Source organism: Hemitrygon akajei, chromosome 14 (genome assembly GCF_048418815.1).
Source record: "Hemitrygon akajei chromosome 14, sHemAka1.3, whole genome shotgun sequence".
Classification (NCBI taxonomy): domain Eukaryota; kingdom Metazoa; phylum Chordata; class Chondrichthyes; order Myliobatiformes; family Dasyatidae; genus Hemitrygon; species Hemitrygon akajei.
The window spans coordinates 19211858-19229067 of NC_133137.1; positions in this window are offsets into that span (position 1 = coordinate 19211858).

The window sequence follows — 17210 nt, forward strand, 5'->3', positions numbered from 1 at the left end:
TTCTTTAGCTCCTTCCTGGCTACCCTATATTTCTCATAAGCCCCTCCTACTTCCTGCTTCTTATATCTAACATATGCTTCCTTTCTCCTCTTGACGAGTTGCCTCACATGTTTCATCAGCCACGGTTCCCTATTCCTATCATTTTTTCCTTGCCTCAGTGGGACAAACCTATCCTGAACCCAGCTCAAGTGGTCCCTAAACTTCTTCCACATTACTTCTGTGCTTTCCCCTTTGAACATCTGTTTCCAATTTACTCTCGCTAGTTCCTGCCTCATCCCTTCAAAGTTAGCCCTTCCCCAGTTAAGCACTTTATCATTTCGTCTGATTTTATCCCTTTCCATAGCTATGCTGAAGCTAAGGGAGTTGTGGTCACTCTTACCAAAATGCTTCCCCACCAAGAGGTCTGTCACCTGTTACGTACCCCGTAACTGGGTGTCTAACCAGCAGAGAAAGAAGAATCCATTGGAGTCTGGTGGTACTATTTTTGATCAGTGTTTATTAGTAAAATACACAAATCAATATCAATAATGCAAATTTATAGATAATACACGTTAGTAATAATAAACCTAAAAATGTGGATATAATAATAATCAATAATAAACAAGCTCTATCGATGTCTAGGGGATAATGAATTGTCATATGTGAATATAAAGATCAGTTCATACGTGCTGAGGTAGATGTTGGTTGTTGTGTTGTAATTGTGAGAGAGAGAGAGAGAGAGAGAGAGAGAGAGAGAGAGAGAGAGAGAGAGAGAGAGAGAGAGAGCAGTAACAGCTACCGGCAGGCAAACCTTCCTTTACGTTCTTGATCCATCGTTTTGTTGTGGCCATTCAGGTATGACCCCTCTGTCGTTCAGCTAGACCGTTCTTCTGTGGTGGACTCGTCACTCTGGCATGAGTGGACACGCACACAAGCCCCCACCGGCCCTGCTGTAACACTGTGAGTTAAACTGACCGATCCTTTGTTCGGTCTCCGATGCCCCCACACCTTCACGTGGGTTCCAGTGCTTAATAGCGTGTCTCCTGGTGTGTCTGAGGGGTGTCTCACCAGACCGCACTTTTATCCCCACTCACGGGGTCTCAGGTGTCAATCAATTTTGAATGGCTTTGTCCATCAATCCAGCCCACTCCCGCTGTCCACTGAGGAATTTTAATGAACAGAATGGTACCAAGTAAACAGCCCTCTCCGGAGCCGTAAGTCTTAAAGGAGTCATAATATAGTGGGTCAACAAGTCTCTCTCCCCCTGCTTTATCTCTCTCTTATCTGTAGCAGATGCTCCAGTTCCAGCATGTTTTCTCTTACCTCTTTTTCTCTCATTAGCAGCATAGTAACAGTAACGGTTTGTGATTCTCCCAGGGGTGGGGGGGGGGGGGAACATGGACAACTCTGCACCCTTCTGCCCATCAGAGCTGTTCATCCTTCGTAACACACCTGACCAGGTTCATTACCCAGAACTAGATCCAGAATAGCCTCTCCTCTCGTCGGCCGGTCCACATACTGTGTCAGGAATCCTTCTTGAACACACCTGATAAATTCAGCTCCATCTATCCCCCTTGTACTCAGGAGGTGCCAGTCAATATGAGGGAAGTTGAAATCACCCATAACTACTACCCTGAATTTCCTGCACCATTCTAAAATCTGCCTGTTTATCTGCTCCTCGGTGTCCCGAGGACTATTTGGGGGCCTATAGACTACTCCCAGCACAGTGATTGATCCCTTCCTATTTCTGACTTCCACCCAGACTGACTCCGTGGACACTCCTTCTGCAGCGTCCTCCCTTTCTATAGCCCTGATACTATCCCTGACCAGCAATGCCACTCCACCCCCCCCCCCTTTTCTACCTCCCATCCTATTCCTTTTAAAACACCTGAACCCTGGGACCTGCATCATCCAATCCTGCCCTTCCTCCAACCAAGTTTCAGTAACGGCCACGACATTGTAGTTCCACGTACTAATCCATGTTCTAAGTTCATCCTCTTTGTTCCTAATACTCCTGGCATTGAAATAGACACATTTAAACCCCTTTAACTGGCTACAATTATGTTCTGTCCCCTGCCTGTCCTTCCTCATCAACTCAGAACTCTTAGCATCATGCCCTTGTCCTTCTATCTTAATCCCTGCACTCACATTCTGATTCCCACCCCACTGCCAAACTAGTTTAACCCTCCCCAACAGCTCTATCAAACCTGCCCGCCAGGATATTGGTCCCCCTGGGATTCAAGTGCAACCTGTCCTTTTTGTACAGGTCACACCTACCCCAAAAGAGGTCCCAATGATCCAGAAATCTGAATCCCTGCCCCCGCTCCAATCCCTCAGCCACGCATTTATCCTCCACTTCATTCTATTCCTATTCTCACTGTCGCGTGACACAGGCAGTAATCCCAAGATTACTACCTTTGAGGTCCTGCTTTTCAACTTCCTTCCTAACTCCCTGTAGTCTTCTTTCAGGACCTCTTCCCTTTTCCTACCTGTGTCATTGGTACCAATATGTACCACAACCTCTGGCTGTTCTCCCTCCCATCGCAGGATATCTTGGACGTGATCTGAAACATCCTGGACCCTGGCACCTGGGAGGCAAACTACTATCCGAGTTTCTTTCCTGCGTCCACAGAATCTCCTGTCCGACCCCCTGACTATAGAGTCCCCTATCACTACTGCCTTTCTCTTCCTTTCCCTACCCTTCTGAGCCACAGGGCCAGACTCTGTGCCAGAGGCACGGCCACTGTCACTTCCCCCAGGTAGGCTGTCCCCCCCAACAGTACTCAAACAGGAGTACTTATTGTCAAGGGGTGCAGCCACAGGGGTACTCTCTAGTACCTGACTCTTCCCCTTCCCTCACCTGTCTGTGACCCATTTCTCTGTCCCCCGTGGCCCCGGAGTGACCACCTGTCTGTAACTCCTCTCTATCACCTCCTCACTCTCCCTGACCAGACGAAGGTCATCGAGCTGCAGCTCCAGTTCCCTAACATGGTCCTTTAGGAGTTGCATCTCGATGCACCGGGTGCAGATGTGGCCGTCCGGGACACCGGGAGACTCCAGGGCCTCCCACATCTGACACCGACCACAGAAAACCGGCCTCACACACATACTACCTCCTTTTGCAATCAACAACTGCCTCACCTCTTCCCTTTACCGCCAAAGCCCTTTCACTCTGCTGCCTCTCACTCCGCTGCCCGCTGGATATGGCTGCCTGCTTTTTAAACTGTTCGCGCTCAACTGGCTGACGTCACGCGCCTGCGCAATCTGGCCTCTCTCTTCCCCCGAGAACTCAAAGTGTCTTTCCGCTGGAAATCCTTGGGTGCTATCCCACTGCCATCTTATTCCGAATCAAAAAAATTCCGTCTTTGGAATGTGGGAGGAAACTGGACAGGACTGACCAGACTGCAAGTGTACATGAATGAATGAGTTTTGCACGGACCAGTACTGTCAATGTTGCGCTCGTAGGCAACTGTAACTATAACTTGCCCCTCAGTGTAAATAAAGGGTACCACAGTAGCGTAGTGGTAAGCACAATGATATTACAGCTCGGGGCATTCTAGAGTTCAGAGTTCAGTTCTGGCGCTGTTCTGTAAGGGATCTCTGCTTGTCCTCCCCCATGGAACGCGTGTGTTTTCCCACAGTCCAAAGACATTCTGGGTAGGTTACTTGGTCTTTAGGGTTGCTGGTTTGGCATGGCTCAAATTGCTGGAAGGGCCTACTCTGTGCTCTATTGCTAAATAAATAAACGCATTAAATATTTAAAGGGAGGTTGACGGGGCATGTGGCAGAGAATATTTTGCAGGCTACAGGAAAATAAGGAAAGATAAAACATTCTGGAATGTTTAATTCCCTGGAGTCTCCATGGTCATGATAGCCTCCTTCTGTCCCATTATTGGCTGAAGCTAAAAGACATGAAATTGCAAAGCAAATTTTTTTTTCTCTAACCTAAATTTGAGAGCAGAAGAACTCAAAAAAGGCTTTGTGCCGCTCAGATCTGAATCTTATAGCAATGTCAAAACTTCGATAAAATGTCTGAATCTCTTTGACTTTTTACATATCCTGTTGTGATACAAAATCCCCAGCAGCTTCATCTGATTAGAAAAACATAGTCAAGATGTTTTTTATCGTGTTTTGATCTTGGTTTTGGAGATGCGTGGAAATGTTGATAAAGATGCATGATATCGATTTTAATTTTTTTTTAAAACATCATGATATTATTAGAAATACTCAGCAGATCACGTAGCTAATTCTGGAGAAGAGAAGTTAATATTTCAGACCTGTGCCTTTTGTCAGGTTCTTTTTCACAGCTGCTTCCTGACCTGTTGTGTAGTTCCAGTATTTTCTGCTTTTATTTCTCTTAGTATGTATACACTCAGTGGCCAGTTCATTAGGTACGCCTTTACCTGATAAAGTAGCCACCCAGTGTACTTACATGTGCCTCTGTAGCCTATCCACTTCACGGTTTGGCGTAATGTCCATTCAGAGATGCTCTTCTGCACACCATTGTTGTAACACATGTTTACAGTTGCCTGTCTGTCAGTTTGAACTAGTCTGGAAAGTCTCCTCTGACCTCTCTCACTAACGCGGTATTTTTGCCCACAGACCTAGAGGTGTTTTTTCAGCTTTTTGTACCATCTTCTGTAAACTCTGGAAACTGTGCATGAAAATCCCAGGAGCTCAGCAGTTTCTGAGATACTCAAACCACCACATCAAATGAATAACAATTTATTTCTCCCGCTAGTTGGCAGCCTATAGAATAATACTTACTGCCCATTACGCTGTCAGCATTTAGGCCCACAGTGAAGCTCCTCCATCTCTGTTGGAGTCCAGGGCTTCCTTCGTCATGTCAGTAGCTTACTCTTGGTTTTCTCTACCGTCAGCCATGCTAGTCCTGGGTGAAGGCTCAGGAATACCGTCACACTCAGATGTAGAAGGAATCTTCATTGCTGTTTCCATAACAGTTTCGTTTGACCAGTCAGGGTTGTTAGCCCAGAGCTGAACCCCGAACCTGTAGGACCGGTGGACCACTCTTAGTCTGGCCTCTACCACACCAAGAGCCAAAGAATAAAGGCCTGACTCCAGCCAACAGAGCCCTCCAGATCAATGAGGCACACAAGCCTCCAAAACCTTCAACAAGGTTGTGGTCTTGGAGGATAGACTAATCCGTGCAATATAATCTGAGTGGTGGTGGCATCCGTCGGTCTCGAGAGACCATGGATCTGCGCCTGGAGTTTCCAGGGCGCAGGCCTGGGCAGGGTTGTATGGGAGACTGGTAGTTGCCCAAGCTGCAGGCCTTCCCCTCTCCACGCCACCGATGTTGTCCAAGGGAAGGACACTAGGACCCATGCAGCTTGGCACCAGTGACGTCGCAGAGCAATGTGTTGTTAATTGCCTTGCTCAAGGACACAAACATGCTGCCTCAGCTGAGGCTCGAACCAGTGACCTTCAGGTTAACTTGTCTGATGCCTTGCCCACTAGGCCACGCGCCAACATACTTCTGTTATTTCTTAACTTCACACAGTTAGATTCTATTCGTCATCTTTGCAGGACATCCTCCCTCTTTAACAGTGTAGTATTCCCCTATGTGAAGCACGCAGACAAAGAAAGTGATATCGTCCCATGGAGAGTGTTACAGTACACTGACTCATACTGCATCACCGGTATTCCACTAACTGTAGGACTCAGTTATTTACTGAGATACAGTTCAGATTAGGCCCTTTGAGCCCTTCAAGCCAGGCCACCAGGCAATCCTCTGATTTAATCCTAGCCTAATCACAGGACAATCTATAATGATCAAATAACCTACCAACTGTTACGGCTTTAGACAGATAGATAGTTTATTGATCCCAAAGGAACGTGGGAGGAAACCAGAGCACCCGGAGGAAAACTGCACGGTCATGGGGGAGAATGTACAAACTCCTCACAGGCAGTGGCAGGGATTGAACCCGGGTCGCTGGTCCTGTAAAGCGTTGTGCGAACCACTACGCTACTCTGCGGCAGCTGCGCAGAACTCAGTAGAGCAGGTACCAAACTTCATGGTGGCCTGTGTGTCCTGTACAACTTTGCCACCACGAGGAGAATGCCAAAAGAGTCACTAAGAAAGGGGAAGGAGAGAGAACAGGAGGAGGTGAAGGGAGAGGCAGGGGAACGTGGAGAGGTAGAAAAGTGTATAGGATGTGGAGGGTGGGGTTGAAGAAGGAAAAGTGGGCAAGAAGAAAGGAGAAGAGGATGAAGGGAGGAAAATAGGTGGAAGAGGACATAGGATGAAAAGAAAAAAACAGCTGGATGAAGGAGGAGGAGAAGGAGACAGAAGATCACCTTTTTTTTCCTATTTGGCTGAACATGATGATTAATTTAAATCAGCAATTTTCTCAGTCTCATTTGCCACTGCGGGTCTCAACTTGAAGTGTCGACGGTCCCTCTGCCTCCACAGAAGCTGCCTGACCCACCGAGTTTCTCCAGTAGTCTACTTCTCTCTCAAGCATCTGCCGTCTCTCCCGTCCAAAAACCTCCTCCCTCTGGCTATCACGTGGTCTGCTAAATTATAAAATTCACAGAAAATGAACATCCCAATCACATTTAAAATGATGTGTTATACTCGAGTGGAAACTAGTTCACCTCACTGCCCATCATCCATCTGCCTTTGTCTGGAATACATGATGTGTGCACATGGATTCTAATACCTCCAAATGTTGTCCAACATCAACCCAGAAATTCAATAACAAAAAGCCATTGCCAGCCAGGAAAATTGACATTTGTCCTTCCCACAGACAGCTGTAAAACTAGAAACCGTATATGTGTGGTTGGTCTGAAATTCTATAACAAACCATAAGCTTTAAAGGAACGTATTTCTTGCAGCAATATGAAGAGCCTTCTAACAGAAATCGTTAAAGATGGAGGGAACGATTATTGGGTTTGATAAAGGAGAGAAGAAATAATTTAACAAAAATATGTCTATTTGCTTCAATTCTAGCTGGGGTAATCACCATATTTGTGTGGCTTTGGCTTCAATGAGATTGCAGATAGGCTTCTGGATAGTTTCTAATGTATGAATATAAAGGCAGAAAAGCCAATAATTATCTTTGACTAGACAGAGTCAATAAGCACATTATGACGAGAAACAACATTCTCTTCTTCTCCATAAAGTGGATGCGAAAAATAATCTGCAATTAAGCTGGTGAGTTCAGATACATCACACACAACAAGACAGATCAGTCAGAGAACACAGATAACAAGTATAATCATAAGGCATAAGGGTCACAGGTTTAAAAACAAATGTTCTAGACATTGCAATAATAACTTGGAGAATCATCGTGAGGTACAATTTTGGGGGAAAGTGAAACTTTTGATGATTATACAACGTGAGAGAGTAGGACCAATCAAGTGTATCAGTGGAAAGGTGTGTATGGAACCGGAGGAGATGGCAGAGGTACTTAATGAATACTTTACTTCAGTATTCACTACAGAAAAGGATCTTAGCGATTGTAAGGATGAGTTGCAGCAGACGGAAAAGCTTGAGCATGTAGATATTGAGGAAGAGGATGTGCTGGAGCTTTTGGAAAGCATCAAGTTGGTTAAGTCACCAGGACCAGATGGAATGTACCTGTGCTACTGTGGGAGGTGAGGGAGGAGATTGCTGAGCCTCTGGCGATTATCTTTGCATCATCAATGGGGACGAGAGAGGTTTCGGATGATTGGAGGGTTGCAGATGTTGTTCCCTTATTAAAGAAAGGGAGTAGAGATAGCCCAGGAAGTTATAGACCAGTGAGTCTTACTTCAGTGGTTGGTAAGTTGATGGAGAAGATCCTGAGAGGCAGGATTTATGAACATTTGGGGAGGCATAATATGATTAGGAATAGTCAGCATGGCTTTGTCAAAGGCAGGTCGTGCCTTACGAGCCTGATTGAATTTTTTGAGGATGTGACTAAGCACATTGATGAAGGAAGAGCAGTAGATGTAGTGTATATGGATTTCAGCAAGGCATTTGATAAGGTACCCCATGCAAGGCTTATTGAGAAAGTAAGGAGGCATGGGATCCAAGGGGACATTGCTTTGTGGATCCAGAACTGGCTTGCCCACAGAAGGCAAAGGGTCATATTCTGCATGGAGGTTGGTGACCAGTGGGGTGCCTCAGGGATCTGTTCTAGAACCCTTAATCTTTGTGATTTTTATAAATGACCTGGATGAGGAAGTGGAGGGATAGGTTAGTAGATTTGCTCATGACACAAAGGTTGGGGGTGTTGTGAATAGTGTGGAGGGCTGTCAGAGTTTACAGTGGGATGTTGATAGGATGCAAAACTGGGCTGAGAAGTGGCAGATAGAGTTCAACCCAGATAAATGTGAGGTAGTTCATTTTGGTAGGTCAAATAGGATGGCAGAATATAGTATTAATGGCAATTCTCTTGGCAGTGTGGAGGATCAGAGGGATCTTGAGATCCGAGTCCATAGGTCACTCAAAGCAGCTGCACAGGTTGACTCTGTGGTTAAGAAAGCGTACGGTGCATTGGCCTTCATCAATCATGGGATTGAGTTTAAGAGCCAAGAGGTAATGTTGCAGCTACATAGGACCCTGGTCAGACCCCACTTAGAGTACTGTGGTCAGTTCTGGTTGCCTCACTACAGGAAGGACATGGAAACCATAGAAAGGGGGCAGAGGAGATTTACAAGTATGTTGCCTGGATTGGGGAGCATGCCTTATGAGAATAGGTTGAGTGAACTCGGCCTTTTCTCCTTGGAGCGACGGAGGATGAGAGGTGACCTGATAGAGGTGTACAAGATAATTAGAGGCATTGATCATGTGGATAGTCAGAGGTTTTTTCCCCAGGGCTGAAGTGGCTAGCACGAGAGGGCATGGTTTTAAGGTGCTTGGAAGTAGGTACAGAGGAGATGTCAGGGGTAAGTCTTTTTATGCAGGGAGTGATGAGTGCGTGGAATGGGCTGCCGGGAATGGTGATGGAGACGGATACAATAGGGTCTCTTAAGAGACTCCTGGATGGATACATGAAGCTTAGAAAAATAGAGGGCTATGGGTAAGCCTAGGTAGTTCTAAGGTAAGGACATGTCTGGCACAGCTTTGTGGGCTGAAGGGCCTGTATTGTGCTGTAGGTTTTCTGTTTTTTTCTATGATTATAGATAACACAAAGTGCTGTCCAGTTTCAGAAACACCAAAGTCTAGTGTTTATGAATTTTCCTAACACATTCCACAAAGTTGCTCTAATATGATGTAGTTGGTTACAAAAACATTCTTCTCAATAAATCATCATCCAAACCATTCTTGACAGCTGCAATGTTCAAATATGCATGCAAATATATGTCAATGCCTTCAGCTTTATCTTACATTGCTCTTGTATTTGTTTACTCTTAGAGTCACAGAGATGTACAATGCAGGAAGAGGCTCCAGAAAGTCTGGATCAACCAACAAACAGATTTACACTAATCCTTCATTATTCCCATTTGCTATTCTGCCACTCACCAACTCGAGAGGCAGCTTACAGGGGCCATTTAACTGACCAACTTGAAGATGTCAGAGGAAAATGGAGCACCTAAAAGAAGCCCATGTGGTCAAAAGGGGAGCATGCAATCTCCACATAGGCAGGACCAGGACTGGGATTCGTCCCAGGTCTCTGGCACAGCGAGGCAGTAACTTCAGTCACTACACCACTGTGTTGTTCCAGTCTTTAATTATTATCCTAAGGTGATAATTGTATCAACAAGTTCTTTTTATGATAACCCAATCCTCCAAGTCATAAGCATAAAATAGCCAATAAATACAATAATGAATTTTAGTAAATAAGTAATTAGAGTAATGACAGGTTGAGACAAATAGCATGACATTATGACAAACTTCTTTAGGTGTGTAGTGACGTGTATACTGACTGGCTACATCACATCTTTGAATGGAAAATCCTACAAAAAATAGTGGATTTGGCCCAGTATCTCACAGGTGAAGCCCTCACATCTATTGAGCACATCTACATGAAACACTGTCGTAGGAAAGCAGCATCCAAAAAGAGAGATCCCCACCACCCAGGGCATTCTCTCTTCTCACTTCTGCCATCAAATAGAAGGTACAAGAGCCTCAGGACTCGCACCACCAGGTTCAAGAACGGTTGCTACCCCTCAACCATCAGGCTCTTGAATAAACGGGGATAACTACACCCACTTGCCCCATCATTGAGATGTTCCCACAACCAATAATCTCACTTTAAGGATTCTTTATCTCATTATCTCATGTTCTCATATTTATCGCTATTTACTTATATTTGTATCTGCATAATTTGTTGTCTTCTGCGCTCTGATTGATCTTTCATTGATCCTGTTATAGCTACTACTCTATAGATTTGCTGAGTATGCCCACAAAAAATGAATCTTAAGGTTATATATGGTGACATATACTGTATATACTTCGATATTAAAATTTACTTTGAACTTTGAAACTGGATAGATATCCAAGGGACAGGATTACCTGAAGAGTGATACAGAATGGGCTCTACTCATCCACGCTGACAAGAGGCAGCAGAGTGGCATACTGGTTAGCAAAATGCTTTACAATGCCAGCTGCAAAATCAGTTGAGGCTCAATTCCCACCGCTGTCCTTAAGGAGTTTATATGTTCTCTCTGTGACCATGTGGGATTCCTCCATGTGCTCCAGCTTCTTCCCACGTTCCGGAGATGTTTAGTTCAGGGTTGGTAAGTTGTGAACATGCTATATGGTGGTGCCTTGAGGGCTGTCCGCAGAACATCCCCAGACTGTGTTGACTGTTGATGCAAGTGACGCATTTCATTGTGTGGTTCGATGTACATGTGATAATAAAGCTAAATCTTAGTTGTGAGAGGACATTCTATGGACACTCTTGTTAATGAATTTGAACAAAAATCTGAAAAATCACTTCCTTTTGCCAAATATAGTGCAGGTTTTACAAAAGGTGAGGTGTTCCTTGTGACGTTTTGAATGAGTCTTCGTACACCGAGATATCTAGGTGAAGTGTAATTTTAGTGCACTTTAGTGTAGGATATCCTCCTTGCATGTTACACTACACAGTATGACACAATGAAAATTTGGTTGTGCAAACCTAATGGCTCTTCACAGCTAACATTTGGAAAAATAGATGACTAAAGAAGAAAAGGGGGTCAGAAAGAACAACAAAGGCTTTATTCAAAGATGAGATTATTGAAGAAATTTATGAAAGAGTGGAGAGTAGAGATACTGAAGGAATGTATGATATTGGCTGGACATGGGCCAACGCTTCACTATGTTTATCAGTGTATATATTGTGGAACCTGGCCTTGCCATTACTGCTGTGGAGCATAAATTAATAAAAAGCACACACTATATTTACTGTTCAATATTAATGCATTACAGTGTAACTGTAAATCTAACAATTCATTGCTTGGCGATTAAATTTGACCTATGAACCCAAACATGTGAAGGGTTTACTTTAATCTTTGAAACAATATTTAAATGACACAGGTTAGGTTACTTTCGGTATTACAAATGGCATTGGTTTTGTGACGCAGATGAACACCATGAAGAAGGTCTTAACGGTCTCCACTACTTTCTTGACAAAAGACTTAACCAGCTCCCCCTGCCACCTGCATCACTGTCTGCCAGAACTGGTCTTCATCCTCAACAACTTCTCCTTCAGCTCCTCCTGTTTTCACTTCACTTAATGGGCACCCACATTGGCTCCAATTATGCCTGCCTTTCCGGTAGCTATGTGGAACAGTCCATGTTCCAAGCCTTCCCCTGGTAATGCTCCCCGACTCTTTCTACACTACATTGACGACTGCATTGGTGCAGCTTCATGCACCCATGCTGAGCTCATCAATTTCATCAAATCTGCCTCCACCCTGCCCTTAAGTTCACTTGGTCCATTTCTGATACCTCTCTCCCCTTTCTCAATCTCTGTCCCTATCTCCGATTCCCATGGAGATCTTGACTATACCTCTTCAGCCCTCTATCTTTCTCACCAATCAACATCCAGCTCTCTACCCCTCCCTCTCTCCCGGTTTCACCTATCACCTACTACCTTGTATTTCTTCCTCTCCCCCCCCCCCCCCCCCCACTTTCTTACTCAGATTTCTCATCTTTTCTCCAGTCCTGATGTTTTGGTCTGTAACATCAGTTGCATCCACTCACAAATGAGAGAAAATCTGCAGATCCTGGAAATCCAAGCAACACATGCAAAATGCTGGAGGAACTCAGCAGGCTGGGAAGCATCTATGGAAAAGAGTAAACAGTTGATGCTTTGGGCCGAGACCCTTCATCGGGACTGGAGAAAAAAGATGAGAATTCAGAGTAAGAAGGTGGGGGAGGGGAGGAAGAAGTACAAGGTGGTAGGTGATAGGTGAAACTGGGAGAGAGGGAGGGGCAAAGTAAAGAGCTGGGAAGACAATTGGTTTGAAAGACAGAGCTGAAGAAGGGAGAAGAGGAGAGCTGGTCATAGAAGAAAGGAAAGGGTGGAGCGACAGAGGAAGGTTATGGGCAGGTAAGGAGATAAAGGTGAGAGAGAGAAATGGGAATGGGGAATGGTGAGGGGTGGGGGGGGTGGTGGTCGCATTACCAGAAGTTTGAGAAATTGATGCTCGTACCGTCAGGTTGGAGGCTACCCAGACAGAATATGAGGTGTTGCTCATCACGACAGAGGAGGTTATGGGCTGACATGTTGGAAGGGGAATGGGAAGTAGAATTATAATGGGTGGCCTCTGAGAGATCCCGCTTGTTCTGACAGATGGAGCGTAGATACTTGGCAAAGCGGTCTCCCAATTTACATCGGGTCTCACCGATATACAGGAGGCCACACCGGGAGCACCGGATACAGTAGATTACCCCACCAGACTCACAAGTGACATGTCGCCTTACCTAGACAGACTGTTTGGGGCCCTGGATGGTAGTGAGCGAGGAGGTGTAGGGGCAGGTGTGGCTCTTGTTCTACTTGCAAGGGTAAGTGCCAGGAGGGAGATCAGTGGGAGGGACAAATGGACGAGGGAGTCGCGTAGGGAGCGATCCCACCTGAAAGAAGGAAGTGGGGGGGGGGGAAGAAAGGAAAGATGTGCTTGGTGGTGGGATCCCATTGGAGATGTTAGTAGTTACGGAGAATTATGAGTTGGATACGGAGGCTGGTGGGGTGGTAGCTGAGGGCAAGAGGAACCCTATCCTTGGTGTGGTGGGAGGATGAATGAGGGTGGATGTGCAGGTGAGGGCAGCGCTGATGGTGGAGGAAGGGAAGCCTCTTTGTCTGAAGTACATCTCATTATTTGTGGAATGAAAAGCCTCATCCTGCGAGCAGATGCGATAGAGATGGAGGAATTGAGAGAAGGGGATGGCATTGAATATATTCATGATATTTTTATTGAACTTCATATAACTGAACCTATCAGAAAATGTCATCTTAGATCTGGTCCTGTGCAATAGAAACATAGAAAATAGGTGCAGGAGTAGGCCATTCGGCCCTTCGAGCCTGCACCGCCATTCAGTATGATCATGGCTGATCATCCAACTCAGAACCCTGTACCTGCTTTCTCTTCATACCCCCGATCCCTTTAGCCACAGGGGCCATATCTAACTTCCTCTTAAATATAGCCAATGAACCAGCCTCAGCTGTTTCCTGTGGTAGAGAATTCTACAGATTCACCACTCTCTGTGTGAAGAAGTTTTTCCTCATCTCGGTCCTAAAAGGCTTCCCCTTTATCCTTAAACTGTGACCCCTCGTTCTGGACTTCCCTAACATCAGAAACTATCTTCCTGCATCTAGCCTGTCCAATCCCTTTAGAATTTTATACGTTTCAATAAGATCCCCCCTCAATCTTCTAAATTCCAGTGAGTATAAGCCTAGTCAATCCAGTCTTTCTTCATATGAAAGTCCTGCCATCCCAGGAATCAATCTAGGAAACCTTCTCTGTACTCCCTCTATAGCAAGAATGTCTTTCCTCAGATTAGGGGACCAAAACTGCACACAATACTCTAGGTGCGGTCTCACCAAGGCCTTGTACAACTGCAGTAGAACCTCCCTGCTCCTGTACTCAAATCTTTTTGCTATGAATGCCAACATACCATTTGCCTTTTTCACTGCCTGCTGTACCTGCATGCCCACCTTCAATGACAGGTGTACAATGACACCCAGGTCTCGTTGCATCTCCCCTTTTCCTAATCGGCCACCGTTCAGATAATAATCTGTTTTCCTGTTCTTGAAACCAAAGTGGATAACCTCACATTTATCCACATTAAATTGCATCTGCCATGAATTTGCCCACTCACCTAACCTATCCAAGTCACTCTGCATCCTCTTAGCATCCTCCTCACAGCTAACACCGCCGCCCAGTGAATCAGGTAAATTCTTGTAGTTAAGACCATAAGACAGAATTGGACTATTTGGCCCATCGAGTCTGCTTCGGCAATTCATCATAGCTGGCCCCAATCTTCTGTTTTCTTCCCGTATTCCCTCATGCCTCAACCAATCAAGAATCTATCAAGCTCTGCCTTAAATACACGTTGGTACCAATGACATAGGTAGAAAAAGGGAGGAGGTCCTGAAGGGAGAATTCAGGGAGTTAGGTCGGAAGCTGAAAAACACGACCTCCAGGGTAGTAATCTCAGGATTGCTGCCTGTGCCACGTGCTAACAAGCACAAGAATAGCCTAATCAGGCATATTAATGTGTGGTTGAGAGACTGGTGTAGGGGGCAGGGCTTCAGTTTCCTGGATCATTGGGGCCTCTTCTGGGGGAGGTACAACCTGTACAAAAAGGACGGGTTACAACCTGAACCCAAAGGGGTCCAATATCCTAGCAGGCAGGTTTAATAGAGCCGTTAGGGAGGGTTTAAACTAATTTGGCAGGGGGATGGGAACCGGAGTGAGAGGGCTGAGGAAGGGGAAAACAGGAATAAATCAAAGGAAGTGTACAACAGAGATGATAGAAAGGACAGGCAGGAGATAAGGCATAATCACAGCCTGTGTGATGAGTTACAGGGTAATAGAGGTGTAGTGCAGTTAAAACAGAAAGCAACAAATACTGGACTGGAAGTGTTATATTTGAATGCATGCAGCATAAGAAATAAAATTCAGCTACAGATTGGCAAGTATGACGTTGTGGCCATCTCTGAAACTTGGCTGAAGGATGGCTGCCATTGAGAGCTGAATGTCCAAGGATATTTGATGCTTAATGTCACCAAAACCAAGGAGATGATCGTCGATTTCAGACGGTCTCAGCCTGAGCACACACCCCTCAGCATCAGCGGCTCCACAGTGGAGAGAGTGGAAAACATCAAGTTCCTTGGGGTGCAGATCTCGGACAATCTCACCTGGTCCAGGAACACCACTGGGATTGTGAAACGAGCCCAGCAGAGATTGCACTTTCTGAGGAAGCTTAAACAAGCATCACTCCCCACTAACATCTTAACTACATTCTGCAGAGGAGTGGTTCAGAGTGTGCTGACCTTTTGCATCACAACCTGGTACTCCAGCTGCAGTGCTGCCGACAAAAAAGCCTTGCAGAGGGTGGTTAGGGGAGCAGAGAAGGTTATTGGGGTCTCCTTACCTTCTGTCCAAGACCTCTTTCAGAGTCGATGCCTCCAGAAGACACGGTACATCATTAAAGACCCCTCACACCCTCTCCATGAACTGTGTGTTCTTCTGCCATCAGGTAAACGTTACAGGAGCATCAAAACTAAAACCACAAGGCTACTAAACAGCTTCCTCCCACAGGCAGTCAGACTGCTAAATAGCTGCTCTACCTGACTCTGTTTTGCACACTTTTAACTTGCACTGGACACTTATAACTTGTTTTTAACTGACATGTGGCTGTTGTGTTTTGCTATTTATTGTTATGTTTATTATTTAGTATTGCATTTGTTATATTATGATTGCACTGCTCTTGGGAAACGCTGTCTCATTCTGCCCTGCAGAGCTGATGTGCGGTTAGAATGACAATAAAGTTTGAATCTTGAATCGTGAACATACGGTGTATTGGAAAGATAGGTTAGTAGGCAGAGGGGGTGGTGTGGTTCTGTGTATAAGAAATAATACTAAATCATTAGAAAGGGATGACGTAGGATCAGAAGGTGTAGAGTCTCTATGGGTTGAATGAAGAAATGGCAAGGGTAAAAGGACCCTAATGGCAGTTGTATAAAGGCCTCCAAACAGCAGCCGGGCTGTGGATTACAAATTACAGCAGGGGATAGAAAAGGCATGTCAGAAAGGCAATGTCATGATAATCGTTGGGGATTTTAACATGAAAGTGGATTGGGAAAACCAGGCCAGTACTGGACCTCAATAGAGAGAATTTGTAGAATGTCTAAGGAATGGCTGTTTAGAACAGCTTGTTGTTGAGCCCACTAGGGGATCGGCTGTGCTGGATTGGGTGTTGTGCAATGATCCAGAGGTGATAAGAGAGCTTAAGGTTAAGAAACCCTTAGGGAACAGTGATCACAATATGATCGAGTTCACATTGGAATTTGAGAAGGTGAAACTAAATTCCAAAATGTCGGTATTTCAGTGGAATAAAGGAAATTACAATGGCATGAGTGGGGAACTGGCCGAAGTTGACTGGAAAGGGACACTAGCAGGAAGGACAGCAGAGCAGCAATGGCCGGAGTTTCTGCGAAAAATGAGGGAAGTGCAAGATTCCAAATAAGAAGAAATTTTCGAATGGTAGAAAGACTCTACCGTGGCTGACAAGTGAAGTCAGAGCCAAAGTAAAAGCAAGAGAGAGGGCATACAAGGAAGCCAAAGCTAGTGGGAGGATAGAGGATTAGGAAACTTTTAAAAACTTATAGAAGGAAACTAAGAAGGTCATTGGGAAGGAAAAGATGAATTATGAAAGGAAGTTGGCGACTAATATCAAAGAAGATACTAAAAGCTTTTAAAAGTATATACAGGTTAAAAGAGAGTTGAAGGTAGATATGGGACCAAATGAAAGTGACGCTGTAGATACTGTAATGAGAGATGCAGAGATGGCAGAGGAAATGAATTGTATTTTCCATCAGTCTTCACAGTGGAAGACATCTGCAGTATACCCGACATTCAAGAGTGTCAGGGAAGTGAAGTATGTGCAGTGAAAATTACGACTGAGAAGGTGCTCAGGAAGCTTAATGGTCTGAGGGTAGATAAATCTCCTGGACCTGATGGAATGCACCCTCAGGTTGTGAAGGAGGTAGCTGGAGAGATTGCGGAGGCATTAATAATGATCTTTCAAGAATCAATACCAGATGAGTGGAAAATTGCAAATGTTACTC